This window comes from Pristis pectinata, chromosome 2, assembly GCF_009764475.1.
Source record: "Pristis pectinata isolate sPriPec2 chromosome 2, sPriPec2.1.pri, whole genome shotgun sequence".
Taxonomy (NCBI): Eukaryota; Metazoa; Chordata; class Chondrichthyes; order Rhinopristiformes; family Pristidae; genus Pristis; species Pristis pectinata.
In genome coordinates this window covers 115,223,241-115,233,848 of record NC_067406.1, presented here as the reverse complement: position 1 = coordinate 115,233,848, position 10,608 = coordinate 115,223,241, and positions in this window count along the sequence as shown.

Sequence of the window (10,608 nt, the reverse complement as noted above, 5' to 3'; positions counted from 1 at the left end):
GGAGAAGGATCGAGATAGCTGAAGGCTGTGCCAGCAGACATACAGTGGGGGAGTCAAGATGCACAGGATTAAAAGGTCAGCAGGTATTGACAGAGAGGAATGACTGTGGAAATTTGAATTGGCCAGACCTTGAGGAATGGAGGGTAAAGACAAAGTTATTGAGCAAGTAGGACTTAGTGGCTCTAGTGTTTGTGTGAGTTCAAACTTATGTAGGCAGGAAGCAGGCATTGTAGATGTTGGATCTAGAGGTAATGAAGGCATTGATAGTAGGGATATGGAGTTTGAAAATATAGCGATGATTGTCAGCACCCAATTCTACTTCATTTATTCAGTGACATTAGGTGATGCTTCCATACCCAGGGTTTCACACTATCATTTTCCCTAAAGTGGAATAGGGCCCACTTGACTACATCTGTAGCACCTACCATTATTTGTAGCAATTTAAAAAAGAAAAATAAAGCAAGCCTTAACCACTTCACTTACCCCTCCCTAAGCAGCCAGGTACCTCTGTGGAGCAAAATACAAGACATGAAACTGATACATCCAACTAGTTATAAAATGTAATATTTTCCTTGGGGGGGGGGTGGTTTCAAAGGCAGACACAGCTGATTTTATTTTCAAGTATGTAATGATAATATTAAGTGCCCTGAAGCCTTTACCAGAATGTGTACTGGTCTGTTTTTCATATGAGCTGGCAGTTGGCACAGCTTAATTCCACTGTTTGTTCTGCAGAGATCACTGCCAGGTGAGCAGCACACTCCCACAGATATGCAGGGATTTATCTACAAGTGCTAAACCGTCACCCTGCCAGTGATACGTCAGCATTCACGGAGGAGGTTTCATTGGGACTAATGGGGACATTTAAAGGTTTAATGCAGCCAATGCATAAACAAGGCAATGTGAGACTTCAGAGTGGCTCCCGATTGTGTCAACTTCAGCAGAAAAAAAAGCCCCAGAAATCCCTGGAGAAAACAGCCATTTTCTGGGGAGTGGTGTGGGGGAAGAAGGGCGGTTCTATGACTTCTTCACTCAAGTTCTATTGAACATTTCAGAGACACCATGCAAACAATAATTTCCTATATCTTCAAGGTCATCTGTTTGTCTCAGAATTTGATCTGGTCATATTCAGTCTGGGATTATTAAGTTAAACCACTTTCCATCAATACAATTTGTGTAATTTAACTGGCTTGTAAATAACAGCTTTTTCCAATGTGCTCTTTGAAGAGCAGACAAAAAAAATTAGTAATCATCTGCAAAACACACGTGCATGATGCTCTTAGATCTGTTAGCTGCACATGCAGCCTCTCACATTAGGCAGGTAAAGGCAGGTCAAACAAAGAACAACAGGAGCAAATATGCGAGAGCTGCTCCACTGTTACCAGAGACATAGAGACCTCGGGGGAATTTTAAAAGATATACAACAGGTGTTGTTGAGGTCAGAAGTTCCAGATTGCACTCTTTTAAAATAAATCATGGGTTTTGTGTGACACCCTATTTTGTCAGGCACACCCAAATAGATTAGATCCTCCATCATTTGAGGATTAATATTTTGTGCTAAATATTTCCTGCTTTTACGATGGCAGCACCTGAAGTCCATCACACCCAGCTGATGGGTACTTTGACAACAAGTATGTTGTGTTTAGAATTTATGCCACTTATAGTACCCCAAGGGTAAATGAAGAGTAAAATACTTGTTATTTTTAAGACAAATTATAAATTACTACATAATCGAACCTAACATACATCTTCCACAATCATCGATATACTCAGACCTTTCAAAATCACAGGTCCTATTCTTACCACCAAAATATTTCTTCTCTAAAGCCATTTAGGTAAAGTTTAGGGTTGACTCACAGGACTCATTCAACGATTATAGTAACTCTTCATTCTAATACTTTGCAAAAGGGCTACCTGCCCCACTGACCAAACTTCCCCCTGCCAAGCCTGCTGCCTGTGCTATGCCTCCTTGCCACCCCCACCCCACCTGCCTCACTGACCCTCTTGCTGCTCACTGCGGCATCCCTCCCTTTCCCTCCTCCAGGTCCTTTGTTGCCCCTCTCTCCCCATCATCCCCACTCCTTCCCTTCCTGTCAACAGCCTCTATCTCCTGTGGTCTTTTAGAAATAACTCGAGTCTCCTACTGATCACATTTTGTGTTTGAATGGTCCAATAATTACCCAAGGTGTGCACTAGGACACCGTGAAGCCCATGAAGGTGGTCAGTTGTGCACCATTGTTTCATGGTACTGGAACCCCTTCCCGATTGGTCAATTAAGTAATCAATCAACATTGGAACATTAACCTAACAAGCATTAGGACTGTGGTTGGCTCAGCAAATCATCCTGTGGTCTACAAGTGGCCCATGGGCTGTGCTCCAGGCCTGGGCATGTTACAGCCTTTGGGACTCAACATTGGTTTCACCAGTTTCAAATTATCTGCATTTCCATTTCAATTCTCCAACATTTGTTTCTGGTGATTTCAGGTGCATTTTCTGCTTTCCCAATTAATACCTTTTCGAATGAATCTTTAGTTCCCTCACTTGACCTTTTACCCACCTCTTTCACTTTGTACCATCACAAATGTCATCACTTAAATCTTCCCTGCTGTGCAACATTCTTCCCTTTTGCCCTCCCCTCCTCTCTCCCGACCGCTGCCTCTTAAAACCTGTTTCTAACATTTCCCAACTTTTCTGTTGAAACATCAGCTACCTGAAACAGTAACAACGCTCCTCTCTCCAGCGTTGCTGCCTGACCTGCTTTTCTTTGCAGTCGGTGACAGTAGTAAGTGTTACATTAAAACTCAATAATCTGCTATCCCATTGAATGGGAATCTTGATGGTTGAGCATCTGACTCATTGGCTGCTGATTCCCATGCTCCCTTTGACACACAGAGGTCCTAGTTGCCATGCGCCTTTCAAACTCACCAGGGCCCCAGTTTCTCCACTCCTTTGGAACTTACCTGGCTCAGATTCCCACACTCCCTTTAAACAACACCAGGGCCCAGTTTCCTGCACTCCGTTTAAATTTACTGAGTTCACTGGAAAACTTATTACACTACTGTGTAACATCTTAAAGAAATGAATTAAAAGAGTGTTGGAATAATATAGTCCAGAAAATCTGAGAGTCTAGTACCACCAAAGTGCTGGGTGTGTTGGATCAGCAGATTTTCACCAAATGTTGCAGCATATTAGAGGTTTTCTTTTATAAGTTTTCCAAAAGTTCCATAGGGCCTGGTGGAAAAACCAGTAAAAGTAAAATAAGTGTCAGAATATTGAGAGGTGTGGAAATAGAGGGAACTTGGAATTCATACCCACAGATCCTTAATGGTACTTGGACAGGTCTGTAAGTGATTAAAAGCTTATTTATAAAGGATGCTTTCTTTCATTGGTCATAGCTTAGAACAGCAGGGAGGTTATATTCTGCTGGACTACAGACCAAGTGCTGGAAGATGAAGTTAGGGTTGGTAGACACAGACATAGTGGACTTAATGGTCTCCTGTGTCAGAAACTTTCTGAAATTCCACAATATTCTTTCCAAGAAAGCAGTTCAAATTCACACTACTTCTGTAGCACCTCAATTCTCAGTTATAGCATACAAACCAAAGAACAGCAGAAATGTCAGCTGCTGGTAGAGCATTCCAAGGTAATTCCAAACTCTACTGTCCTCCTGTTATTCTTGTGCCTCCCATGGCTTCAAAAGTCTACCCTTGTAAAATATAAAGCACATCTCCCTCAGTGTTCTGCAGCAAAACCTTCCATGTTCCAACACTCCATTTCTCTAATAACATTTTCAAATTGACGACCAGTAGTTTCATTTCCCTATTCATTGTATCTAAACTCATCGTAATTTTAAAACACCACATCTTCAATTGCCTTCTCTGCTTTATTACCAGCTTCTCAGATTTCCCTAGTTAACCTTGGTTTCCTATCCCTGAGTACTTCCTGGTGAATCCATTGCACAATCACCCAAAACTTCATATAGATCTGAATTAATGATCACCAAATGGAAACTTACCCTAATCCTTATTTCTAACACTCAGAATGTTGTGGTTATTTTTCTGGTTTTATTTATGTATTTGCAATCTCCATTATCTTTCAGACACCAGCATTCATTGGTTTCTTTCAAAATGCATCACCCTATACTTACTTAAATTGCACCTGCCAGCCTGTTTATGAACCTGTCTTTACAACTGCCTGCTGTGTTTTGCAGTCCTTCCAATTTACCCAGATCTTTAACTTGTTGTCGATAAGTTTCAGTACTGCAGTCCCTATGCCTATCTAATTAGAAATCAAAGTGACCCACCACTTCTCTTATCCAAGCAACACACATCGGCGGCAACTCTCTTCTTTGTGAACCAACTAATTTTCCATGCTGCTACAGTCCATTTGCATGGTGGTGGCACAGTTGTTACTGTACTTGTAATCCAGTGGCTCAGACAATCCAAATCTCACCGTGGCAGATGTGGAATTTAATAATAATAATAACCTGGAATTTAGAACAGATCTTAAGAATGATGACCATAGAAACCAATCTGGTTCACTAAACCTTTCAGGGGACAAAATGTGCAACACCATCCTATGCCATGTTGTTGATCCTGAAATGGATAACAAGCCACACAAGCTGGACCATTACTGTTATGTTCAGACATAACAAGAATGGGCTATAGTAATTTGAGGCAGCAGCTCACCACAACCTAAAGGCAATTAGGGATGGGCAACAAATTTCTTTGATTTAAATTATGAATTAGAGTCTGAGTTTGCCAACAATCAGCACCATCTTGTAATCTTAACATCAAGGATGTTAGGATACAGAATGTTAGGATCGGGGATGAGGATGTTAGGATAGGGGATGAGGTCTACACGAACATGTCTAAGATAGTAGGTAGCGAAGATAGTAAGAAGGATGGACAGGTAGAAAGTCAGGATAATCTGCTGAACAATAGAAGTACAATAAAATCAATAGCAGATACCAGTCTAAACGTACTATATTTAAATGCACGTAGCATCAGGAATAAAGTAGATGACCTAGTGGCACAACTACAGGTTAATAAATATGACATCGTTGCAATCACTGAGTCATGGCTTCTTGATGGATGTGATTGGGAACTGAATGTCAAGGGGTATACAGTGTATAGGAAGGATAGGCGGGTAGGCAGAGGGGGAGGTGTGGCCATGATGGTTAGTAGCGATATAAAATCAATAGAAAGGAAGGACATTGGGTCAGAGGAGGTGGAATCCTTATGGGTGGAGCTAAGAAATAGCAAGGGTAAAAGGACAATAGTAGCAGTCATATATAGGCCCCCTAATAGCAGTCAGGAAGTGGACCATAAGTTGCAGATTGAGATAGAAAAAGCGTGCCAGAGTGACAATGTGAAGATAATTATGGGGGATTTTAACATGAAGGTGGACTGGGAAATCCAGCAAGGCAGTAGTACTCAGGAGAGTGAGTTTGTGGAATGTCTAAGGGATGTTTTTCTGGAGCAACTTATTGAGGAGCCCACCAGGGGATCGGCTGTTTTGGATTGGGTGCTGTGTAGTGAACCCGAGGTGATTAGGGAACTAAAGGTAAAGGAACCACTGGGAACAAGTGATCACAATATGATTGAGTTTAGTTTCAAGTTTGAGAAGGAGAAGCTGATAACTGGTGTATCGATATTTCAGTGGAATAAGGGAAATTACAAAGGTATGAGAGAAGAGTTGGCCCAAATTGATTGGAGGAGTAAGTTAGCTGGAGGGACGGCAGAGGAGAAATGGAAGAAATTTCTACAGGAAATAAGGACAATGCAGGACAGATATATTCCAAGAAAAAAGAAGGTTTTGAATGGAAAAAAGGCACAGATGTGGATAACGAGGGAGGTGAAGGATAAAATAAAAGCAAAAGGGGCGGCGTACAAAGTAGCAAAAATTAGTGGGAAAACAGAAGATTGGAAAGTTTTTAAAAATCTGCAGAGAGAAACTAAGAAGGTCATTAGGAAAGCAAAGATGAGTTACGAAAGGAAGCTGGCGGACAACATTCGGAAGGATTCTAAGAGTTTTTTTAAATACATAAGGAATAAAAGAGAGACACGGGTTGACATAGGACCAATTGATAACGGTGCAGGAGGTATTATAATGGACGATAGTGAGATGGCAAGGGAATTGAATGAATATTTTGCATTGGTCTTCACCGTGGAGGACATAAGCAATGTGCCGGTTAGTCAGGAGTCTCACGAATTGGAACTGAGTTCAGTTGAGATTAATAGGGAGAAGGTGCTAGGAAAACTAAAGGGGCTTAAGACTGATAAGTCTCCCGGACCGGATGAGGTGCATCCCCGGGTTCTGAAGGAGGTGGCTGTAGAGATAGCGGAGGCATTGGCGATTATTTTTCAGGAATCGATAGATTCTGGCATGGTTCCGGAGGACTGGAGGGTAGCAAATGTAGTTCCGTTGTATAAGAAAGGTGGGAGGCAGCACAAAGGCAATTACAGACCTATTAGTCTGACGTCAGTGGTGGGAAAATTATTGGAATCTATCCTCAAGGAGGAGGTTACCGAATACCTAGAGGCACAAGGCAAGATTGGACCTAGTCAACATGGTTTTGTGAAGGGGAGGTCCTGTTTGACCAACCTATTGGAGTTTTTTGAAGAAATCACAGGTAGGGTGGATAAGGGAGAGGCGGTAGACGTTGTGTATTTAGACTTTCAAAAGGCCTTCGATAAGGTGCCTCACAAGAGACTGATTAATAAGATGAGAGGTCATGGAATTATGGGTAGGGTAGCAAAATGGGTGGAGCATTGGCTGGTTGGCAGGAAGCAAAGGGTGGAAATAAAACGATCTCGTTCTGGTTGGTTACCGGTTACTAGTGGTGTGCCGCAGGGGTCGGTGTTGGGGCTGCTCCTTTTTACCTTATACATCAATGATTTGGATGATGGAATAAATGGTTGTGTGGCTAAGTTTGCGGATGACACCAAGATAAGTGGAGGAGTAGGGAGCATAGAGGAAATAGAAAGGATGCAGAGGGACCTAGACAGTTTAGGAGAATGGGCAAGGAAATGGCAGATGAGATTCAATGTTGAGAAATGTGCAGTTGTACACTTTGGAAGCAGAAATAAGCGGGTAGATTATTATCTAGAAGGAGAGAAGATTGATAGTACGGTAGTACAAAGGGACTTGGGGGTACTCATACAAGATACCTTAAAAGTTAACCACCAGGTTGGATCGGTGGTTAAGAAAGCAAATGCTATGTTGGCATTCATCTCGAGGGGTATAGTGTATAAAAGTAAGGAAGTGTTGATGAGGCTCTACGGGGCACTAGTGAGGCCTCATTTGGAATACTGTGCGCAGTTTTGGGCCCCACATCTTAGGAAGGATGTGCTGACGTTGGAGAGGGTTCAGAGGAGATTTACGAGAATGATTCCGGGAATGAAAGGGCTTAAGTATGATGAGCATTTGTCGGCTCTTGGACTGTACTCACTGGAGTACAGAAGGATGAGAGGGGACCTCGTAGCGACATTTAAAATGTTGACAGGTAAGGATAGAGTAGATGTGGCTAGGCTGTTTCCCTTGGTGGGCGAGTCCAGGACCAGAGGGCACAATCTTAGAATTAGAGGGTACAGTTTCAAGACAGAGATGAGGAGAAATTTCTTTACCCAGAGGGTGGTGAAATTGTGGAACTCCTTGCCACGCACAGCAGTGGAGGCCAGATCAGTGGGGGTGTTCAAGGAGGAGATAGACAAATATCTAAATAGTCAGGGTATCAAGGGATATGGGGATAAGGCTGGAAAATGGGATTAGAATAGTTTTTTTTTCTTTTTTTCCCACCCCATTTCTTTTTCCCTTTTCCTTGGAGCAGACTCAATGGGCCGAATGGCCTACTTCTGCTCCCTTGTCTTGTGATCTTGTCTTGTGATCTAAATCCGCTCACTTATTAAACAGAGGTGTGGTATTGGTCATATTTCTGTTCCCCTGGCACAATTTGCATCTGAAGATGATACAACTGTGGTCAGATTTCTGCCACCTCTTTCCTGACTTTCTTGGATAATCACAAAGCCACACACTTCATCCACTTTGAGTTCGCGATCATTTCTGAACCAGTTCTTTTTCTCATTATAACTAACTTGTCCTACATATGTAAATGTTCTCACTTCCTATTGCAATTAAAATTTCTCTTCCTTGTCCTTAATTAGCAGATTCCCATGCGGTATTCGCACCGCCTCTCCCTGCATATGTTGCTATCTCACATGAAGCATTTTTCAATGTTCAAAACCCTGCAAGACAAAGTTAGAGAGGTGGAGGGGAGGGTGATCAACAATTCAGGATTATCAAATCCATTTGTTTCCAGACAGCAAAGGGATTTTTTTTTACCAACTGTTGGGGAGTGTCCTGGATATATTAAGTTAACAGATAAATAAATTCTGGGGGATGCCACAGGTATGGAAACAAAATATTGTCTGAAACACTCCACAGAGTCCAATGGCACCCCTGAGGAAAGAAGTAGTCAACATTCAGGTCAATGACCCTTCATCAGAAAAGGTTAGGAAGAAGCAGGGGATGGGACAGGAGAGAATAAAAAAGTTATGCCTGGGACCGGAGGGAAGGTAGGGAAGAATAAATGACATAAGGCTGATGGTGAAAGGTAATGGGACAAGTAAGGAACGAAAGATCAGTTTAGAGAGTTGTAAACTGAAGCAGCATCACCTAAAAATGTAAAAGGAAAATACTCTGGATAAACAGAAAATGCTGGAAGAGCTCATCATCTGAAATTATTACTCATAGTGTTGACTCAGGAAGATTGTAATGTGCCGTTTAGATGATGAGGTTCCTTGAACTTCACTGATCTAGTGTAAGAGGCTGAGGGTAAAGTGGACAGAGTGGGATGAGAATTAAGTGACAGACAACCGGTGTTTTGCGTGGGGACAATGCAGGAATTCCACAATGCAATTACTCAATCTGTATTTGGGCCCACTGTGTAGAGGAGAGCAGCATGAGCACGAATGTGGTTTACTAAATTACAAGTACACTTTAATCACAGCTTTGCCTGTGGAGTAGTTTTTTTGGGTGTGGGATGCAGAGGTAGAACATGGGAGATAAAAGGGCAGGTGCTGGAGTTCCTGTGGTTGTATGGGAAGGGGTGTAGGTATTGGTGGATGCAGAGGAGTGTCCTGAATAGATTGGCCCTTTTACAAGTGGTGGAAGATAATCTAGAGAATGTGGAGGCTAATCAAGTGGACTGAGGACACGAGGAAACAGTATGCTGCTTCTAAGAATGGAGGGAAGGGACAAGGGGAGAAGTGTGGGAATTAGAACAGACATGGTCAAGGGCACTGTCAATTATGGTGGGAATCCTTGGACGAGGAAAAGTGTAGATCTATTGGAAGCACGGATAATGGAAGGTGACTTTGTCAGAACAGATGAGGTAGAGATATTGGGGGAATAGAAAGGACTGCTCACAAAAAGCAAAGTGAGAGGAAGTGCTATGGGTGTCAGTGAGCTTACAATGAATGCTTATCCACAGAAATGGAGATAAAGATGCCCAGGAAGGGAAAGAGTGAGCTGGAGGTCAAGCTCGTGACAATGGCTCATGATGCAGCTGTTCAGCTATCAGCAGTCCTCCCACACATCAGCAGATCGATGAGTGTCATTGGACAACTGGACCTTTGGGCAATCATTGACAAGTGATCTTGTCCTTTGGCAGTCAGTTTCCAGAAGGGGTTCAATGAGAAACAGAAACCAAAGATTAATTCTCCCCTCTGCCATTCTCCTAACACATCTCTTTGAAAAAACAGCAATGCTAATTGGAGAACCCGTACCATCATCCGAGCCAACTACAACTAACACAGCACTGATTAGGAATAGTTGTGATTTGATCCAATTTATACAGAATGTTGTAGTAATTTATTAGACTTATTATGCCTCAAGCTTTATAATTACTGGAATACTGCATTATCAGAAACAAGGGCAGCAAGTGTATGCATGTTTGGCAACAGTTAATATTTCAACTATAGCAATAATGCTTCCACTGCAATAGTTGTATCAATGGCAAAGCTTATGCACTGGTTAGGCCTCTAGGATATTCCAGCAAGATTCCACATTTCATCCTATGCTGAATAATAATGGCAGTAATGGGTTAGAATATCATCAGAATGATAAGATTTGAAAACTAGTACACATTCTGATTATTATCCTTAACATATTCAACACTCCTAGGAGCGCAGATCCATTTTAAAATTTAAGTTTAAATCATTTCTGTAAAATAGAATATTTCAGTCAAGCCTGTCCACCCCTGGCAGATTTTATCCCTTAGTTCTCTTTCTGTTAGCTTACCAGGAAAAATCTAACAGCATGGACCTGGTTGATGACATGTTTGTCATCGCAATATTTTATCAAATTCAGCATATTGTTAATACTTAAGTAAGAAAGACAAGATATTCTCAGGTAATTTCATGCAAATCTATTCCATTGCAACTTCCCACCAGCCACTGGCAACATAAGACAAAAACCCTGCAGATATTGGAACTCTTGGGGAAAAAAACCAGAACACTCAGATAAGCTAAAATGTCATCAGTCTGAAACATCGACTCTGCGCCTCTCTCCGTAGGTGCTGTATACACTGGTGAGAAATTTCTTTGTTTT